General features: G+C 39.8%; 1 protein-coding gene across 4 annotated transcripts in view; it reads right to left on the reverse strand.

Annotated features, from left to right (window-relative positions):
• The window catches only part of Raly (RALY heterogeneous nuclear ribonucleoprotein), an 85,018-nt gene that overhangs the window by 27,262 nt on the left and 34,972 nt on the right, over positions 1-22,784 (reverse strand). Inside the window, exon 1 of one of the 4 annotated variants that reach the window (XM_027421421.2) lies at positions 18,410-18,455. The exons of the other annotated variants lie outside the window; for them this stretch is intronic. The gene's annotated coding sequence lies outside the window, so the exon portion shown is untranslated. Of the gene's footprint in view, positions 1-18,409; positions 18,456-22,784 lie in introns of those variants that run through there. 4 annotated transcript variants of the gene reach the window in all.

A 22,784-nucleotide genomic window follows, 5' to 3' on the forward strand; every position in this document is an offset into this window, starting at 1 on the left:
ACCACTCAGTTCATTGTCTGACCTCAGAAATCTTCCCATTTCTTGTTCATTCTGCCAAATTAGGGAGAAAAATTGCTTGGGTACAAGATACTATAAAGTATGTGATAACTAAGAAGCCCATCAGATAACCAGACAGGAAGCCTAGGGAGACATAAATCCTTTCCTAAAGCACAGTTCTCAGCACAAGGACTCTCTCTCCTCAGCCTTACCAGCATTCTAACATCAAAATAGAATTTACCAATTCAAGTGTTGAGAAGACTTAAATAATACCTTAAGGTATTACTGCTTTCTACATTAATAACAGTACCTTAAGGAGGACAAGGATATGGGTGATTATTTTAACAATTAATATGAATGCCTTGCTGGCTGTGGTATGAGGCATGGACTGTAGGTCTAATGTGCTGGCTGAAGTCCATCTGAGGAGACCATTATCAAAATGATGTCTCAGTGTCACCTCTTCCTAGCCTGTCTTCATCCTAATACAACAGCAAACACCATCTATTTTATCTCAGCATCCTCACTGCCTGTCAGGAGAGACCCACAGTAGGTGCTCAAGGACTATCTCCTGAACTGAACTGAGCTAAAAACCATGCACAATCACCTCTACGTCTCTCCTTTCCCTATGCCTGCCTTTTAAGAAACAAAGATGCAGGAGAGAGAAAATGTGGAGACATCTGTGCAAAAGTTCAAGCAAGCCATATCAGCCTTTAGGAATCACTTCTTGTAATATAAATAATTACTGCTTATCATGTGTCAGAACACAGTACAAGAATGGTGGGTGTGTGTGTGGGGGGGATTCTGAATACTTGTAAGAAAATTTCAAAGAAAAAGAAAAAAAGTCATGAATCTTGTGACCTCCGTTTCTTCAAAAACATGGACTTGTTCTTGGAATGTGCTTTCATGCCCCTCCCAGTATAGCATATAGGAGTGACTTGACTTTAGATTATTCATTACAGATATCTATTGTTATTTGTTTATATATCTCTAAGGGAAAATATTTTTGCAACCCGTGGTTTATCCTAGTAATTATATACCTTCCTTGGGTGACTCTTCTTAACTCTCAGAGTATAAACTGCCTGATGTTCCAAACAAAGTTGGCTACTGCATGAGACTTTAGGCCACTTCATTTTTAGTCCCTGCTCTTCCAGGTTCATGCTGCCCACTAGAGTGGTAAACACCACTTTAACTTTGTTAAATATTTAACTTCTCAGCTTTACAATATTTTTTTTCCATGAAGCCATCTCTCCAGCCCTGACTTTATAACTCTTGAAAGAAAGAATTATACTAACAGTCTCAATGTCCTTTGTGGAGGTAGAGGCATCTATTTTTCCTTTTTGAGGCAGGCCTGTGTTATCTAGTTTGAACTTGTGAGTGGAAATGATCCTACAACCTGAGCCTTCTAAGCAGTTCAAACTGCAGGTGTAGCTTGCTACACCATGCTCACACCTTGGGGCCGTTTTAAGGCAATGACCTGGGTACAAGATGAGCTTCCTCAGGTATCAAGTGTTAGGATGCTAAGTAAGTGATTTAATCTCTCTGTGCCTTAACTTTCTTATTTTTATTACATATTAATTTATTAAGAGTGGGAAAGAAGCACATATGTACACCATAAGTCAAAGGACAACTTGCAGAAGTTGGTTCTCTCCTTCTACCATGCGTTGAGGACAGAACTCAGATCAAGCTTGACAAGTGACTTAACTGCTAAGCCATCTTGTCAGTCCAGTTTTCTTATCTGAAAAATGGAAATATTATAGGATCTTCCTCATACATGTCACTGGGAGAATTTAGTAAAATATTAGAAAGTCAAGCATTGGGGGGCTGGAGAGATGGCTCAGAGGTTAAGAGCACTGTCTGCTCTTCCAGAGCACCTGGGTTCAATCCCCAGCAACCACATGGCAGCTCACAACTGTCTGTAACTCCAGTCGGTCTGAAGAGATCTGACACCTTCCAGATTCTCGGAGCACCATGCATATATGTACTGTGCAGACATACATGCAGACAAAACATCCATATACATAAAGTAAATGAGAAAATAAATTAATTAAAAAAAGAAGAAAGTTAAGCATTGGGGGAATTTTCTAAATAAAAACAACTGTTTTTAGTAAAAATTACTGTTGCTCCCATTTACTAGATGGCTCCAATATCACAGTATTAGTACTGACTGGGGTTAAGAGAGCCTGCGCATCTATAAAACAGGACTGCAGCCGATCTCAGATGTGGTGACGAAAGCTGCTGAGGACAAAGGAATTTTCCAAGTACAAATCCCTTAATGTGACTGATAGTCCTGATGAAACTCTTCAAGGAAAAACCTTTGTTTCCTCTCATGCAGATTCTTGAGATTCTGAAATTCCTTCCCGAACTCCAGCTGCATTATCTGCTGCTGCACTTCTGTATTTACACATCTGCTTCCCTATACTAAATTCTAAACTCTAAAAGCATTCATCACTGCAATCCTGGCCTCCAACGCTACTACCATGAAACCAGCAAGTGTTTTCTGAAATTTATGGCAACAAATAAGTGTAAGAATCTTACCAAAGCTGGGCATGGTGGTACATGTCTTTAATCCCAGCATTCATATATCTGGTAGCTCAAGAGTCTGTTCTACATAGTGAGTTTCAAGCCAGCCAGGGCTACAAAGTGAGACCCTGTCTTTTCATTTTAGAATCCTACCCAAGTCCTGTTACAATAAATGATTCCTCACAGTTCCTGACAGAGAAATTCTTTAATGTTAAATATATAGCTGTAGTTATTAAGATATACTCAAGTCCTTTACCCTTCAGTAGGAAAGAGGGAGACAAGACAGTGAAGAGAGAAAACAAAGTTGGAGCAAAAGGATAAGCTGAGTTCATTACATTATTTTGAGCAAAGAAAAAAGAGAGGTTGAATATTCAGACCAGACTTCTGGATACGAGCTTTTCTGTGGTAGAAAGATGCACAAGGTCTTCACCAAGCAGAATAGCAAGAGCCAGAAAACACCTATCTATCAGCAACCAACAAAGAGAAGGACACCCAGCCCTCCTCTCTGTATTACCCAGTGATCTTCAATATACTATACAGTGTCCCACCATGGAGAAACAAATACAAAGCATTGTTTTTAAAAGGCATGAACTTCATTCCTCAGACTGTAATGGTTTTCCAACTACTAACCACTTCTTGGACATTAACCACACATCAAGCTCATACTAAGCAACTGTGTGATAACAGTAAACCTACCTATAAATGATCACCCCTTTTCCCACCTCAATGGCCTATGACAAGGGAAATAATAACTTCAATGTCACTGGGCTTTTTTGAACATAAGATAGGTTTGGAGCTAGAGACCTGGCTCAGTGGTTGAGAGTATTGACTTCCCTTTCAAAGGGTCCAAGTTTAATTCCCAGCATCCATACAGCAGCTCACAATTCTCTGTAACTCCAGTTCTAGAAAACCCTACAACCTCACACATACATATGTGCAAGGAAACCAATTAAAATAAATTTAAAATTAAAGGGAAAAAAAGGCTTTCAAGAGTCTCTTCTTTGGAGAGACAATATAAGGGAGATTTTGTTTTGGTTTTTTGGTTTCTCTGTGTAGCCTTGGGTGTCCTGAAAGTCACTTTGTAGACCAGGTTGGTCTCAAACAAATTCTGGGATTAAAGGTGTATGCCACCACTGACCTGCTAACTAAATCCAACCTAGGAGACTTAGAAAACTATAAAGACAGTCCCCACCAACTGCCAAAGCAACTTCTCCCGGGGGCTGGATAAAAATCCAAAAGAACAGATGGGCATAGTGGTGTATACTTTTAATCCCTGCATTTGATGGGCAGATGCAGGTAGATCTCTGTGAGTTTGGGCCAATTTGTCTATACACAGAGCTCTAGGATAGTCAGAGCTACACAGTGAAATCCTGGGGGCTGGGGCAGATGGGACCCCCAAAACACATACCCTATAAACTTCATGATAGAGATGACAACAAAGGAGCAGAAAACTGGTAGATTCTCTTCAAATTAGTGGTGTTATAATTATTGATACCAGAGTGGTCTGCATTGGGAACTGCATGGTGGAACCCCGAGATCCCTGGGATGCAATCTAAACTTACAGGAAGAACCGAATGTGCCCAAGTCCTTCACTCTGCAGCTTAGTAGGGCAGAAGAAGAGGCAAGACAATGATGAGAGAAAACAGCCTGTGAGTTAGATGCAACTTTGCAGACACAAAGCTAATTACTTGACCAGGACACTCTAGTTCTTCAACTGTTTGGAAACATTTGGTGGCCATTAAATCTGCTGTTTACTTATTTTCCTGCTGGAACAAACAAGTCAAAACAGAAAGCTTGATGCTCAAACAATGTGCTTTGATTAGTGACTACAGAAATGTCTATAATTTCAACATCTGCTGGTTAGAAAAAGAAGGATAATGCAGTACAAATAATGCTGCGGTCCAGGAGTTGCCCCCTTCCCCCATCTTTATATAAATAGTGGGTCTAAAAGCTCAATTGCAAACCTTACCCAACTGACCCTGAAAACAAAGGAGCAAGACAAGATCAGTTCTACGGTAATTCTTCAATGGAAAGTAATGCCCTTTAACACACAAGTGACCATTCCTCAGAAAAGGGCCTAATATCAAAAAGGCATTGACATTCCATCTCATCCACTTCTGGTCAGCTTCTTCAACCACTCCAAACCTTTCTCCCCCAATTTGTTGCTGTATCACAGCCCCCACTCCAGCAGACACTCCCTGGTAAACCATAGGTCATACCTGAAAACCAGGTAGTCTGCCCACAGACCTTCTCTGTTCCGCAGAGCCACTCCCCCAGTCTCATCCCTGGTGTTCCTTCTCTACCACCTGTATCTCCTGTGACCCCATAGACTGCCCTCCTACCCTCACTCCCCTCCATGTGTTGCTTTGTCCAGGAACCCAACTCCAGCAGGCACCCCTGGCTAACCAAAGGCCACTTCTCACAGGGCAACTAGTAAGCTGAAGGGCACATCTCTCCTATGGATCCTAATATCCAATTCCCCCAGTCTCATCCCCAGCTCTTTAGCAGGAAACCTGCTGTGGTCTCCCTTTCCTAGCTGAGCATGTTCCCAAAGGATCACAGAAACTCTCTTCCAACCTTCCTTCCCCCATCTCATCCCAGTATCCCATCCTCCAACACCAGCAGGCATTCCCTGTGAATACACCAGCTGAGCATGCCAGGAAAACAGGCAACAAACTGCCATCATACTCTCTAAAAATCCAAAGAAGCAGAAACCAAGGAACAATACAACCACCCAACAAAGACAAATCCAGAAATGATCCCCAGACCTATAATCATTCCAACCCCAGATACTGAGACACCAACATAAAAACACAATCAATAGGGGCTGGAGGGATGGCTCAGTGGTTATGAGCACCGGCTGCTCTTCCAGAGGACCCAGATTCAATTCCCAGCTCACAACTGTGTGTAACTCCAGTTCCAGAGGATCCAACACCCTCATACAGACATGCTGGCAAAACACCAATGCACATAAAATAAAAAATAAATAAATAAAACACAATAACATCCAGGGAAATAAAGTCTCTGCTAGAGCCCAGCTATCCTACCACAGCAGGTCCTGAATATTCCAACATGGCTGAAGCAGAAAAAAAAAAGACCTTAAAACAGCCTTTATAAATATGACAGAGCTCCTTAAAGGGGACATTAATAAATCCCTTAAAGAAACACAAGAAAATACAGTATAAGGAAATAAATAAAATTGTCCAAGACCCAAAATTGGGAATGGAATTGATAAAAACAAAACAAAACAAAAACAAAAACAAAAAAAACTGAGGGAATTCTAGAAATGAAAAGTAGGAATATGAACAAGAACTACAGAGGCAAGCTTCACCAACAGAATACAAGAGATGGAAGAGAGAATCTCATGTGTTGAAGATATGATAGAGGAAATAGATATGTTAGTCAAAGATAGTATCAACTCTAAAAACCCCCAACACAAAACATCAATGAAGTCTGGGACACTATGAAAAGACCAAACCAAAATAATAGGTATAGAGGAAGGAGAAGAAATTCAACTCAAAGGCCCAACCTAAGAAGGAGATGCCTATACGGGTACAAGAAGCAAGCAGAACACCAAATAGATTGGACTGGGAAAGAAAGACCCTTCAGTACATAGTAATCAAAACACCAAACGTACAGAACAAAGAAAGAGTATTAAAACCTACAAGAAAAACCAGAAGGGCCTGGACAGATGTCCTACAGATTCTAAGAGACCACAGATGCCAGCTCAGACTACTGTTATCCAGAATAACCTTGAATCACTACAGATGGAGAAAACAATATATTCCATGGAAAAGTCAAATTTAAACAGTATCTAGAAGGAGAACTCCAACCTAAGGAGGTTAACTACTCCCATGAAAACATAGGAAATAATCTCACCAGTGATATCAAAAGGGAAGCACACAACATACCACCACCACCACCACCACCACCACCAAAATAACAGGACTCAACAATCATTGATCATTGATACATTACAATACCAATGGTCTCAATTCCCCAACCAAAAGACACAGACTGACACAATGGATATGAAAAACTGGATCCATTCTTCTGCTGCATCCAAGAAACACACTTCAACATCAAGGGTCTATCACCTAAGGGTAAAGGGTTGGAAAAAGATATTTCAAGCAAATGAACCTAACAAGCAAGCTGGTATTGCCATTTTAATATCTAACAAAACAGACTTCAAACAAAACTAATCAAAAGAGATGGGGAGGGGCTGGAGAGATGGCTCAGAGGTTAGGAGCACTGACTGCTCTTCCAGAGGTCCTGAGTTCAATTCCCAGCAACCACATGGTGGCTCACAACCATCTGTTATGAGATCTGGTGCCCTCTTCTGGTGTGCAGATATACATGGAAGCAGAATATTGTATACATAAGAAATAAATAAATAAAATCTTTTAAAAAGAGAGGGGGGGACACCATATACTCAAAAGAAAAATCCACCAAGATGATATTTCAATTCTTAACATCTATGCCCAAACACAAAGAGCACCCAAGTTTGTACAAGAAATACTACTAAACCTTAAACCACATATTGAGCCTCATGCACTGCCAGTGCGAGACTTCAATCCTTCACCCCACCAACAGAAAGGCCATCCGGACAAAAGCCAAACAGAGAAATAATGGACCTAACAGATATTTACAGAACATTTCACCCAAACACAAAAGGATATACTTTCTTCTCTGCACCTCATGGAACTCTCCCCAAAACTGTCCACATATTTGGACACAAAGAAGTCTCAACAGATACAAGAAAATTTAAATAACTTCCTGCTTCCTATCAGGCCACCACAGATTAAAGCTAGGTATCAACAGAAACAACAGAAAGCTTGCAAACTCATGGAAACAGAACAATTCTACTAAATGAAAAGTGGATCAAGACAAAAATAAAGAAATGAAAATGAATATATAGCATATCCAAATTTATGGGACACAGTGAAAGTAGGAAAGTTTACTGTAAATGCCCTCGTAAAAAAATTGGATACCTCAGCCGGGCGTTGGTGGCGCACACCTTTAATCCCAGCACTCGGGAGGCAGAGGCAGGCGTATCTCTGTGAGTTTGAGGCCAGCCTGGTCTACAGAGTGAGTGCCAGGACAGGCTCCAAAGCTACACAGAGAAACCCTGTCTGGAAAAGAAAAAAAAAAAAAAGGATATCTCATACCAGGAACTTAGAGCATACCTGAACAAAAAAGTAAGCCACCCAAAAGGAGTAGACCTCAAGAAATAATCAAACTGAGATGAAATCAATAAAATAGAAACGAAACTACAAAAAAAAAAAAAAACATATAAATGAAATATGGTGTCTTTTTTTGAGAAAAATCAACAAAATAGACAAATCCTTGTTCAAACTAAAAGTCAGGGAGAGAATATTCAAATTAACAAAATCAAAAGTTAAAGAGGGAGACATAACAACAGATACCAAGGAAACCCAGAAAATCATTAAGGACATACTTTAAAAACCTATACCACCATATCAGATAATCTAAAAGAAATGGGTAATTTTCTTGATAGGCATCACTTACAAAGATAACTCAAGATCAGATAAACAATTTAAATAGAGCTATAACCCCTAGAAGCAGCCATTAAGTCTCCCAACCTCAAGATGTTGTTGGCACATACCTCTGACCCCAGCATTTAGGAGGCAGAGGCAGGAGGATCTCTTGAGTTCAAGGCTAGTCTGGTCTACAGAATGAGATTCCAGGACAGGCAAGTCTGGAAAAACCTATCTCAAACAAACAAACAAAAGAACAAATTCACCCCAGGACCAGATGTTCTAGGGCAGAACTTTACAAGACTCTGAAAGAAGAACTAATGTCAACACTCCTCAAATTATTACACAAAATAGAAACAGAGGGAACACTGCATAATTTTTGTTTGTTGTTTATTTTGTTTTGTTTTTCTCAAGACAGGTTGTCTGCTTAACGGTCCTGACTATCCTAGAACTGACTTTGTAGACCAGGCTGGCCTTGAACTCACAGAGATCAGCCTACCTCTGCCTCCTGAGTGCTGGGAGCAAAGGCATGCACCCTTGCCCAGCTGCGCAATTCACTCTAAGAGGCCACAATTACCCTGATACCCAAACCACATAAAGACTCAACAAAGAAATTTACAAACCAATTTCCCTCATGAACATAGATGCAAAAATACTCAATAAAATACTTGCAAATCGAATCCAAGAACACATCAAAAAGATTGTTCACCATAATCCCAGAGATGCAGGGATGGTTCAATTTTTCATTTTTCAATATGAAAAATCAGTAAATGTAATCCACCATATAAACAAACTTAAAGAGTAAAATCACATGATCATCTCATTAGATACAGAAAACGCCTTTGACAAAAATCCAATACCTCTTCATGATAAACATTCTGAGGAAATTACGGATATAAAGGACATACCTAAATATAATAAAGGCAATTTACAGCAAGCCTATAGCCAACATCGAATTAAATACAGAGAAACTCAAAGCAATTCCACTAAAATCAGGGACAGGACAAGAAATTTACAAACCAATTTCCCTCATAAGGACTCTCTCCTTATCTATTCAATATAGTTCTCAAAGTTCTAGCTAGAGCAGTAAGACAACTGAAGGAGAGTTAGGGGATACAAATTGGAAAGGAAGAAGTCAAAGTTTCACTATTTGCAGATGATATGATTGTATACATAAGCAATCCTGAAAGTTCTACCTGAAAGTGTAGGTGACACTCCTACAGCTGATAAACACTTTTCAAGTGACTGCATACAAGATTAATTCAGAAAAAAATCAATTACCTATACAAATGACAAAAGGACTTGACTGAGAAAGAAATCAGGGAAATAACACCTTTCACAATAGCCTAAAATCGTATGTAATATCTTGGGGTAACTCTAACCAACCATATGAAAGATTTGTAAAATAAAAATTTTAAGTTTTTGAAGAAAGAAACTGAAGATATCAGAGGTTGGAAAGATCTCCCATACTCAAAGATCAGTAGGATTAACATAGTAAATATGGCCATCCTACCTAAAGCAATCTACAGATTCAAAGCAATCCCCATCAAAATTCCAACACAATTCTTTCTGGACCTTGAAAGGACAATTCTCAACTTCATATGGAAAAACAAAAAACCCAGGATATTTAAAACAATAATAAACAATCAAAGAACTGCTGGACATTCAGCCATTCCTGATTTCAAGTTGTATTACAAAGCTAAATAGACAAGTTGATCAATGGAATTGAACTGAAGACCTAAACATAAATCCACACACATGGACACCTGATTTTTGATAAAGAAGCCATTAAGGAAATGATAACCAATCTACAATCCATAGACCCAGTGGTTGGGCAGAGAGAAGAGGTCTGAGGGAACACATGGATCTCCTGGGAGGGGAAAATAGAATAAATTTTATAGGTGGACTGGGATGGAGATCAGGGAAAGGGGGAGAGATGGGGTAGAGGGAGGAAGTGCAGGGAAGAGATGAAATGGGGTGCATTTGGAGGGTCGTGTGGAAACCTACTGCAGTGGAAACGTCCTGGAGTCTCTGAAGGTGATCCTGATGAGGACTCAACTGGCCATTTCTTGTCAGGCAAGACTTCGGTGGCTGGACTGGGTTGAAATTCACTTGAGTTGGTGGTTAAAGGAGTCCCAAGGAAACCCTCAAACAACTCAAACTGTTGTTAAGACAAATGGTTGTTCTTAGCAAACTGTCAGCTGCCAAGAACACCACCCACACAACTCACTGACATCGGTAGGTTGAGCTGGTGCCTACACGAAGCTTCACCACCACGTTCTATTCTCTGGTGTAGGAAGGTACTCTGCAGGCTACTGAAAGGAAACATGGATACCAGCCCAGCCACAAAACCTTTGACCTACAATCTGTCCTACCTGCAAAATATACTAGGGCAATGGTGGCACAGAACTTGCGGAAGTAGCCAACCAATGTCTAAAGGAACTCACACCTGACACTGCTTGGCTAACCAAGAACTAGAGACTAGATAGCCCAGAGACCTAGGGGTAAAATCAAACACGATGGCTCTCTAAAACAAAAAACATTAGTAAAATGATTCCTAATAATATTCTGCTATACTCAAAGATCGGTGCCTTGTCCAGTCATCATCAGAGAGACTTTCCCTGGCAGCAGAAGGGAACCAAATGCAGAGACCTTCAGCAGGGGTGGGGTGGGGGTTGTCAAGGTCCTAAATTGGAGGTCCATCAAATCCCTCCCGTCAGCACTCAGGGAATCCTGCAGAAGAGGGATGGAAAGATTTTAAGAGCCAGAGGGGATGGGTGATACCAGGAGAACAAGGCCCTCTACTAAATCAACTAAGCAAGGTGCACATAAACTCACAGAGAGTGAAGCAGCAAGCATAGAGCCTACATGGGTCTACACTAGGTCCCCTACATATATATTATAGATATTAGCCTAGTATTTTTAAGGAACGCCTAACTGTTGAGAACAAGTGGGTCTCTGACTCCTGTTCCTGCTCTTGGGACTCTTTTCCTCCTTTCGGGTTGCCATGTCTGACTTCAATAAGATAGCTTTTACATCATTTTGTCACATTTGGTTGTTACCTCTTAGAAGCCTGTTCTTTTCTAATGAGAAACAGAAAGGGAGTGGATCTGGAGGGGAGGGAAGATGGGCAGGAACTGGGAAGAGCAGAGGGAGGGAAAATTATAATCAGAATATATCATATGAGAAAAAGAATCTATTTTCAAAAAAAATCAATAAATAATACATATTTAAAGCACTGAAATAGAGGCCAGAAGGAAGATCAAGGCCAACCTTGAGTGAGACCCTGTCTCACAAACAAAATAAAAACAAACAAAAAACCAAACCATAAGGGGTTGGAGATGTCTCAGCAGTACATGTTAGACTTACAGCCTTGAGCCACCCCCCCACACACACACACACACACATGCACATGTTGCTGCACAAGTGTACATACAAAATTAAAAGCAAGTTGAATAAATCTCTGGGAAAAAAACCACTGAGATAGGAACAATAATGAGTTCTTATATTTCTTCTGTAGGGTGCTAACATAAAGCAACTATATTAAGTGCATGTTTTCCTCATATGACACAGAAAGAAACAGGCTCAGAGAAGTTTAATAACTTCTTCAGAGTCACATGACTAGAAAGTGATGAATGCCTTGTTTCAAGTCTATAACCATTTATCTTCCACATCTTATTTCTATTTGGGCTCTGCCATTAAGATTATTAAATGGTCACTAGCCTTCCCTAGGCTTCCATAAATGCCAAGCAGAAACAGAAATCCTTGCATTATTTCCCTCAGAGTTTCTCTATAGCTCAAAGACAAAAACAGGTACAAAAGTCAGAATATTAAGAAATTTCTGAAATGACATAAATAAATATTGTTATCTTTTCTTTTTCTAAAATTTATGACACTCGGGGCTGGAGAGATGGCTCAGAGGTTAAGAGCACTGCCTGGTTCTGAGTTCAATTCCCAGCAACGACATGGTGGCTTACAACCATCTGTAATGAGATTTGGTGCCGAACACTGTACACATAATAAATAAATCTTTAAAAAAAAAAATTATGACACTCTTTCAGGGATTCCAAGTCATGTGCACCTTAATACTTACTAAAATTTAACAGCATTTTAAATAATCAAGAACCATCAGTTTCCTCTCAGTATTGATTATTCTTTAAGCTAAGCAGTCATACTAAGCAGATTATCTAATTCTTAAGAGTTGGGAATGAAAACAGGGGAGTGGATGAGAAGAGAGCCTGGTAGGAGGCCTACAGCTAGAATGATCTAAATAAAGTAGATGCCATAAGGGCTGTGGGACCAGACTCATGAGCTTCATCTTGAGACATGCCTGGGAAATAGGTTCAAAGGGTCATTTAGGATAGCAGCTCCCAGTAGCCCTTACACTGAGGTCAGTACAGCATAAATATATGGGACGAGGAGAAGGGATAGGGGTGGGAGTGGAAGACTAGAGATGAGAAATAGAGTTAGCTAATTTTGCTTTGTTCTGAGATAGAGAACAGCTTGGGAGGGGCCTAAACAGCAGTAACTAGGTATAGAGCTCTCAATGTATCTTCTAGCTCTGTCTCAGATCATACCCTCATGATCCAAACTGCTGAGATGGCCATCTGTTCTCCCATGCTTTTAGCAACGAATGCCAAAAACTATAGCAAAGCATTCTTGAATCTAGGCCCTAGCTGGGAACAGTGACATAGTCTAAGTCTGTATTCTTAATGAAGGAACTATATCTAATCTCAAACCTGGGATACAGAAGCCAGTTGCGCTGGGCCTATAGCCTTCATATTCCCTATATGCTTCTCTAGTGAACAAATTCCTCATTAGCAGTAATCATTCCTTTTTCTTTTGTTTGTCATTCTTTCTGTGAAATGTGTCCATGTAGGTGTGAATAAACGTATGTATGCAAATGGTTGTACACAGGTGAGTGTGGCAACCAGAAGTCAATCTTAGATGTCATTCTTCAAAAGCTGCCCATCTTGTTTGCCTTTTTCAAACAGGGCATCTCACCAAGTTGGTCAATGAACCACAGGACCTACCCATCTCCACTTCCCTAGCATTGAGATTATAAGGACATGCCACCACAATCAACTTTTATTTATTTACTTACTTATAGCCTTTTTGAGACAGTCTCACTATGTAGCCTTGAGTGACCTGAAGCTGTTATGTAGACCTGGATGGCCTTGACCTAACAGAGATCTGCCTACCCCTGCCCACAATTAAAGGCATGGCCACCATGCCCAGCAAGGTCTTTTTTTTTTTTAAATGGGGGGGGGGTGTTTGTTTTTTTGAGACAAGGTTTCTCTATGTAGCCCTTGATGTCCTGAAATTTCTCTGTAGATCAGGCTGGCCTCAACCAGCAAGGTATTTTTTTAACTCTGGTTTGGGGAACTAAACTTGGGGTCCTCATGCTTACATGGCAAGTACTTTACCAACTGAGTCATCTCTTCAGTCCATGTGGTGGTCGTTCTAATTTCTAATATGGGAAAGGTACATGACTCCCTTCTTCTATCCTCCTCCAACCCCATGCGTATTCTGTCACAGAATCTTGGCACACAAAATGTGTATTATATTTTAAGAGCTGGAGAGATGGCTAAGTGGTTAAAAACACTGATTTTCCCCCCACCCTACCCCCAGAGATCTGGATTCAAATTCCAGCATACACATGGCAGCTCCCAACCGTCTATAATTCTATGCCCTCTTCTGGTCTCTTCAAGCACCATGAAGGCAAAATGTGCATACACATAAATAAAATAATATGTTTCATAACTGAATTAATGACATTCTGACTCTAAAATTCAAAATGGGTCCAAGGGAAAAATATTCTTGGCCCAAAGTCAGGCTATGTGACCATAATTTCACCATTAAATTGCTTGGTGATCTTAAGATCTTAAGACTAGAGCAAGCACTAGTCATTCTCTGGACCATCTGTAAATGAGTTATCCCTTATGATCTCAGAAGGTCCTTTCAGTGCTAAAGATATGTGAGATTTAGACTCATGAAGTCCTAGGGATGATGTGCTTTTCAAACCATCTATATATTCCATAGAATATAGGAGGCACAACCAACACCCACAGCCCCCAGTACCACCAAGCACACAGGACTCTGCTGTCAGCAGCATCACAGACTGTCAGTTTAGTTAATTCCTTCTGACCAACTGCCAAGAATAAATTGAAGGTGAGCAGCAGAGCATTTTAATGAGTCCAGAGTCTAATGAATCTTTTCCTCCTGTGTCAATTAGAATTTCAAAGCTAGGATCTCCAAGGACCAATTTATTAGGAACAGAGAGAAAGCCTTTTGTTCATCAGCTACTGCTTCCTGAGCTACCTGCCCTGCCCTTGGTATCTGCTAGATAACTGTCCTGGTTACTCATGCATGACCTGAGGGGCTCTTTTATTACCCAAGTCCTCTGGGCCATGAAACGGCAGGAAGAAAATGAGACCCAGCATTTCTTAGGATAAGGGTGGTTAGAGAAGAACTGATTTTACTGCCATCTCCTGGAGTCTTCAAATAGCTAACAAAAACAGATCAGTATGCCTTAGCCTTTACTCAAGCAAGTTTTGTAGATTATGATATTTACGAAGTATTTTGAACTCTCATACTAATCTGTTAGTTTACCTATCACAATGACAAATCATTTGAGAAAGTCAACTAAAGGGAACAAAGATTTATTTTTGTCTATGGTTTCGGTCCGTGGCTAACGAGCTCCACTGCTATGGGCCTGAGACCAACGAGGCTGTTCACCTCATGGCATCGAGTAAGCCAAGACAGAGGGACCAGATTTATCCTTCAAAATCATGTCTTAATTGACCTACATCGTCCAATCAGGCCTACTTTCTAAAAGCCCATTTAGTATGAATCTATGGGTAGTTTTAACCCATTGATGAAGTCATCACCTTCATGGTCTAAGCACCTCAATAGTGCCATCTAGAGAACCAAAGCATCAAATCACTGGGGAGGCAGGGAATGACCCCCCACCATACCTTCATATCTAAAAACTACCACAATCTCAAAAGTAGTTATAAACAGTACTATCATTATTAGGCATAAAAACTGATGTTCTTAAGAGGGAAAGTGCTAACCTAGGAACATAATTAGTAAACACGCATATAGGAATCTGTGTAATTATGAAGAGAGGTTCTATCAAATTACAATAATCTTGTTTAGACACTTGAAATGATGTTCAGAATGGCAGAGGTGGCCTCTAAGCAGCCTCAGCAACATTTGAACACTTGTCAATTCACTGTCTTTTATACAAGTATATGGGAAAATGTGCAACTGTTTATGTTTTGGAATATTCCTTTACACTGTGAAGATATTTCATTGTAATTGGTTTAATAAAAATCTAAATGGCCAATAGCTAGGAAAAACTTTCAGGGCAGAGAGAACACTGGGAAGAAGAAGGGCAGAGTTGGGAGGAGTCATCAGCCAGACATGGAGGAAGCAGGAAAGCAACATGGGCAGAGTAAAGGTAATAAAGCCACGAGGCAGAAAGTAAATTAATAGAAATGGGTTAATTTAAATTATAAGATTAGAAACCCACCCACCCCAAATCCTGTCTTAGAAATCTTTAGTTGATTTGTGGAGCATTTCTAGTCATGGATTAACAGTTACCATTCATCGAGATAATCATTTCCCATCCTGCTCTCTCCAAGTGGCACACTGCCAGTTGGATTACTACTGTTCAATCATCAGAAATGTTTTGATGTGAGCAGTCATAATCAAATCAGGTTTCCAAATGGCTATGAGGCTGAATTTTAGGGCTCTGATAAGAAAAGCAGAAGACCTCAAATTTACATTGCAAAGAGGGGGAGGGGGACTAGACAACAATTATACAGTAGATACATGCAGAATTCTAACTTCTACAGGACTTCTCTCCATGTGTTTATATGTATTATATATGTATTTATATGTGTACCTCTGTGTGTGTGTGTGTATGCTTCCTTTTTAAGTTTTCCAACTTCCAACTTTTCCAAGTTTCTCCAGTGGTGTAGCCACACTATGTTGCCTGTATTCTCAACTACGCTCCTGTAGTAATCCTACTCTGATTTGACAATGGGGTTGGAGTAGGAAAACTGCTTAAGAAGAGGAAGGAGATCAGCAAAAGTAGGAAGGAAACAAAATAGTGATAGGACGTGAATATGGTTAAATATATGATTATATACATGCATGGATATGTCATAAAACTCAATATAATATATAGTATATGCTAATAAAGAAATTTTTAAAAATTAACTGTTGAATTAGCTGTAGAGTCACATGCTCGAAGCAATGAGTACCTAAAGACTCCTATCTAATATTAGCTGGTAATTAACTAGGGAAAACGGAGACGCTATTCCTAGGGCTCAAATCCAGAAATAGTCAACTTCAAATCTCAATTCTCTTCCAATTGCTTCCGTGGAGGTTAAGAATGGAGCCAGGCTTCAAACAATTCTGAACATTGACTAGAGAGGAGAATGAGCTGCTAGTTTTAAGTGTGGGGGTAGCATGAGTTAAGAGCGGAAAACTAGCAACTTACTTTCTGCACAAAGTGGTAGTTCTAAGACAATGGCTAAAGTAAAATAGTTTATTCCCATGACAAAGACCAAAAGTAAAATTTTGCCTTGCTCAGACTCTTACTAGAATGGTAGTCTCTTTCTTTGCAAACTTATTTCTAATAACATGCATACACCTATGCACAGAAATAATTTTTTAAAAAATTTAAGAGGGAAAGGGCAAACTACCAAAAGAAAACAATGTGACTGACATGACAGGTAGGGAGGACTCAGGGACAAGCCCCAGCCAGTTGATAGAGTGCAGCACATTGGGAATGGGCAGATTTAGAGAATCTGTTGTGCTATTCTGAAAGCATCTGGATCTTGTACCAGCCAAAGTAAATCAAACAAGTACAGCCTGTATTATTGACACACACCACAGGGGACCTAAGAAGGCTGTTGATGGAGATGTTAGGAAAGCTGAAATGCTTTGTTTACATATATGTGGTTTGACTCTAGAAAAGAAAACCCTGGAATGAGACAGAAGAGATCTGGAATCTGGTCTGAGCAAGTGACTTACTATTTATTTATTTATTTATTTATTTATTTATTTATTTGTTTGTGGTTTTTCAAAACAGCGTTTCTCTGTGGCTTTGGAGGCTGTCCTAGAACTAGCTCTTGCAGACCAGGCTAGTCTCGAACTCACAGAGATCCACCTGACCTGTCTCTGCCTCTCAAGTGCTGGGATTAAAGGCGTGTGCCACCAACACCCAGCTAGACAAAGCCTTTTTTTGTTTTGTTGTTTTTCAAGACAGGGTTTCTCTGTGTAGTTTGGACCCTATCCTGGCACTCACTCTGGAGACGAGGCTGGCCTCGAACTCACAGCAATCCGCCTGCCTCTGCCTCCAGGGTGCTGGGATTAAAGGCATGTGGCACCAACGTCCGGCTGACAAAGCCTTTTTTAAAAAACCCGTATACAGGTGTTTTCCCTGCATGTAGTATCTACGTACCTCTTGTGTGCCTAATATGAGCAGAGGACAAAGAGAGCCTAAGACCTCTGAAAAGCAGCCAGTGTCATCTCTCCAGCCCCTAAACCTCAACTCTTGAAAAGCTTTCTCATGGGGCTAGAAAGATGATTCCGTACTAAATAGTGCTTGCTGCTCTTGCAGAGGACCTGGGTTTGGTTCCCAGCACCCACATCAGGCAGCTCACAACTCCAGTTCCCACCTGGCATATACACCACATACACATAAATACAAAGAAAAGAAAAGCCTTCTCACAGATGAAATCCTCTCAACCAAGGGCAAAAGCCAGAATACAAACAGCTAAGAACAAGATAATGGGCTTTCTGCCTTTGTTCCTCCTATAGCTGAGGAAAGTGAAACTCAGGAATGAATTGGTTTCCTGAGGTTGGCCAGACTAAAAGTTCAGAACCTGAACTACCAGGTTCCCTTTTTTAAATCTAATTATGTAACACATGGTTGGGGAATTTATTTCAGTCACTGATAGGTGAACCCTACTCTATACCAAGGCTCTTCCTACTCCCTTCTTTATCTTTCAAGGAGGAAGAAGCTTTTTGATTTAAGGTTGGTATCTTGGTAAAGGAAAATATGGCAGAGTTTACACCACGGCAGACAGGAAGCAGAGAAAAAGTGAATATGGGGCCCTAGGATATACAGTCTAAAGACGGTATATCCAGTGACAGACTCCCTCCAATTAGGCAGGCCTGGTATTTTTCCATCCTCCATTAGCATCACAATAACCACAATAAGATCTAACTTTGCAGATGAGGAAAACTACAGGTCAGTGAAGTCAGTCACACAGGAGATAAACGTCACAGCAAAGACTCAAATCTTAGTACAAATCTGACTCCTTTAATGTCATATAGTTTCAGGGTTGAAGAGTGAGAAAGAAACACTAACTTACCCCCAACAGTGATGTCTTTAGAGTCTTTTGTCTCTTGCCCTAGGCACTAAGGTAGCTCTTGATAGACTCAGCTAACTGCAGAAATATAAGGGAATGGTGATAAAGGTAAAAGAATAGAAACTCAAGATAAAACAAAAATGCCAGCCACACACACCCCCAAAGGAGCACAGAGACTCTTGTATGCTATTCCTTCCCCTCCAGGCTCAGCCTCTGGAGTAGCTAGGACTATAGCTCTTTACCACTAGGCCCAGCTCTTTGCTCTCTGCTTTGTGTTAATGGGGTCTTTTAAAATAGGTTTTACCACTCCCTCCACCTAACCTCCATTAGGTAAATTCCCTACAGTATCTCTTACCAATCTCAAGAATCTGTCTATCACAACTGAGTTTTGAAGCTAAAATGAAGTGACCTGTGCCTCCATCCGTCCGTCCTTCCTTCCTTCCTTTTTCTTTCTTTTTTGAGAAAAGGTCTATGGAAGTGTCCAGGCTGACACTGCATTTCAACAGCCAGAGCAGGCCGAGAACCCCTTGCTTCGCCCTCCTAAGTAGCTGGAATTATAAACCTGTGCCACTAGGCCTAGCTTTATCACATAATCCTAGCACCACAGCTACTAACAGACCTTGGTTTCCTGAACTGAAGTTTCCAATTTCCTGACTTAGACTCTGATTTCTTGGCAATATTCTTAGGCTCAGGACTCCCTGCCACCAATGTTTCTAGAAGTGACCTCTAACTGATCTGATCTATAGGACCTATTAGTACCTCTCTCTTGCTTAGCTGTCTTCGTCTCTGCCCACTGTTTCAGTAAGAAAGTAAGAAAGAACATTTTTAGTTTTAATGAAACAAGAAAAGGGTTAGGGTACACATACACATAGTAATAATAAATAAATACAATTTTAAATCAGTGGCCTAAGCCTTAAGAACCAGAAAGAGAGAAACAAAGTATATAAAGCAAACAGAGGTTGGGAAATAATAAAGATTAAAGTGAGAACATCAATTCACAACAACAAACTAATGAAACTACAAATTGAGTTTTTGAAAAAAAATTATAAAATGTATAAACCAATACAAAGAAAAGATGAGGTTACAAATTACTAAAACCAGGCACACAGATGCTCTGCTGATTTTATATAAAAAGAATATAAGAAAATACTACAAATAATTTTAAGTGAACAAATCAACTTATAAACAAGTGTCTAGAAATCACAAATTATCAAGTGACTAAAAAGGAAATAGAAAATCTAAGCATTACTGTAAGAAAAAACTAAAACATTTCTATAATGAATTAGTAACTAAGATTTTTAGGAAAATTTCATGTCCACATGGCTTCAGTGGTAAATTCTATCAAACTTCTAAAGAAATAATATAATTCTTTCCAAATTTTCAGACTACAGAAAAGACCATGATTCTACTTCTCGTTTAGCCTTTGAGGCCACTATTATTATTCTGATACCAAAGCCAAACAAAGACATCACAAAAATACAATCGAATCTAATATCACATAAAAATAATTATACATGGGCTGGAGAGATGGCTCAGAGGTTAGGAGCACTGACTGCTCTTCCAGAGGTCCTGAGTTCAATTCCCAGCAACCACATGGTGGCTCACAACCATCTGTAATGAGATCTGGTGCCCTCTTCTGGTCTGCAAGCATACATGCAGACAGAACACTGCATACATAATAAATAAATCTTAAAAAATAAAATCAACACTGCATTAAAAAAAAATAATTATACATTACTACAAAGTGGGATTTATTCTAGGAACACAAGGTTGGTTTAGCATCTGAAAAATCAATGTAATACCATGTTGACAGAATATAACCAGTCATAATAAAACCTCTCAGTAAACCTAAGAGTAAAAGAGAATTTTCTTATAGTAAGCCACCCACAGATTAAGACTGAATACTACATTGTAAAATAAATAAATGAGAACTGGAACAAGGTAATGCTCTCACAGTTCTTTGCAATTCCACACTACATAAAGAGTGAGAGGTAGTAGCTGTTGGAGTCGGTCAGAGGGATTTTTCTTTTCTTTTTTCTTTTTTAAAGATTTTATTTATTATGTACACAACATTCTGTTTTCATGTATATCTGCACACCAGAAGAGGGCACCAGATCTCATAACTGATGGTTTCGAGCCACCATGTAGTTGCTGGGAATTGAACTCAGGACCTCCGGAAGAGCAGTCAGTGCTCTTAACCTCTGAGCCATCTCTCCAGCCTGATTTTTTTCCTTTTCTTGAGACAGGGTTTCTTTGTATAGCCCTGGCTGTCTTGGAATTCACTCTGTTGACCAGGCTGGCTTCGAACTCACAGAGATCCACCTGCCTCCGCCTACCGAGTACTGGAATTAATAAAAAGTGTGTGCCACCACCGCCATGCAGAACATTTTTTTTTTTTTAAAGATAGCTAGTTAATCACAACATTCCTCTCAAAATCTTACATAACCTGACCTTACTCTTTAAGACAACTTCTGCATAGTCTAATGTCCCCTTTGCTTACTTCCTCTCTATACACTAAGGACACCTTTTTCTTCAAACACAACCAATATGCTTGTTTCAGGACTTCTGACCTTGCTGAATCCTTGTGCCTAGAATGTTAGTTTAAGATACAAAGTTCAATACTTCAGCTTCTGCACCAACCTTATTTTTCTCAGACAGACCTTCTTTAATCTATAGTTCTCCTTATTCCCTTATCCTACATTATTTTTCTTCGTATTTATTCATTCTTCTGCTTTCTTCCACTAATATGTAAACATGAGATCAAACTATTTTTCTTTTTGTTTTTGGAGACAGGGTTTCTCTGTTTAACAGACCTGGCCAGAGATCCATCTACCTCTGCCTCCCCAGTGCTGGGATCAAAGGCATGTGCCACCACTGCCCGGCTGAGATCAAACTATTTTATTCACTGTTAGATCTCAAAACCTGAAACCATGCATGCTGCATAGAAAATACCAATAAGCACTAAGCAGATGAATAATAATTTCTTCAAAACAGAAAATTTATATAGTGGGATGAACAAAAAGGGGGAGCTATTATTGATCCAAAAGCCTGAAAAGACAACAATCTAAAAACCCAAACCCAAGTATAACAGAAAAGTCTTGGGTCTCTATACCCAGATTCTACTATATTCTAAGCTTAGCTCTTCCAATTAATGCCTACATGCCTTCTCTAGGTCTCAGCAATTTATAAAACAAGAATATCACCACATACCTCTCAAGTTGCTATGAAAATGAAATAAATTTACATAGACTCTGTGCCTAGTAATATAGTATATCCCACAAATAACTTTTCTAATAAAAACCTCAGAACTTACCTATTTCCCTAAGTTCCACCCCTATCTTAGTAAAGCACACAGGTATTTATTTGTAGGGCTGTTACCCACCTCTATTTCAATGCCGTCCAGTCTATTATTTTAAATATAGTATCATTTTTCTTTCACCCTTTTCATTACTGCCAGCTTTCGCCTCTTACCTCTAGTTGTCATTAATATTAGCACAGCTTTTCTCATTGCTTTTACTTTTACCTGCAGAAGTTTAAAAGCAAGACAGCTAAGCTTATAATAACATGTTAAAATATGTTATTATGCAAGGCTTAAGGATAGCAATGCTTTGCTTCCCTGTTTTTCAGTTGGGCTCTAGGAACATGAGACTGCTAGATAAATAAACTATTATACATACATCTGTATATTACACACTTATTTACAAGAAACCACTCACATTTTTAAGTAACAGTGAAATGTTTTCATAGGGCAGTAAGTTCTAACCTTGGCACACAAGCCATGGAAAGATCAGAATCTGTGGAACTTAGATCACCAAGACACAAAGGTATTAATAAAAACCTGAAGATTCAGAGTATGAAGAAAAACTGGAACTTGTCAACACTAAATTTAAGAGCACCATGTGAGCATTCTATCCCTTTGTGACCCTTCAAGTAGACAGAGAAGAAAAAAAAAAAAAAACAGCTTAAATCACTGGCCAGGGGAAAAAAGCAAGACAGTAGGAAAACTGGAATGATGAAATTTCAACATAGGTACCCTTTCTTTCACTACCAGTGGGTGTGGTAGTAGGCTATTCTGCTGAGGCAACAGGAAACAATGCACTGAGCTGGTTAGTGCTGAAATGGGTTCTTAAAAAGAGCTGCTTTAAGATCTACCCTCCAGCAGAGGCCTTGAAGCCTGGGCACCTGAGTGAATTTAAACCTAACTCTGCAGAGCACATGCTGCAAACTACAACTGCCAGAGTTGGATGTTCTGTCACCTGTCTCTGGAACCCATTTCCCTGTGATAAAGCACTGCTCTGGGTAGGTCCTGCAGGAGAAGAGAGAAAGATGCAGGGAAAGACTTACAGCAGAGATACCCTAAGGAAAACCCTCACTCTTA

The sequence above is a fragment of the Cricetulus griseus genome, chromosome 6 (assembly GCF_003668045.3).
Source record: "Cricetulus griseus strain 17A/GY chromosome 6, alternate assembly CriGri-PICRH-1.0, whole genome shotgun sequence".
NCBI lineage: Eukaryota > Metazoa > Chordata > Mammalia > Rodentia > Cricetidae > Cricetulus > Cricetulus griseus.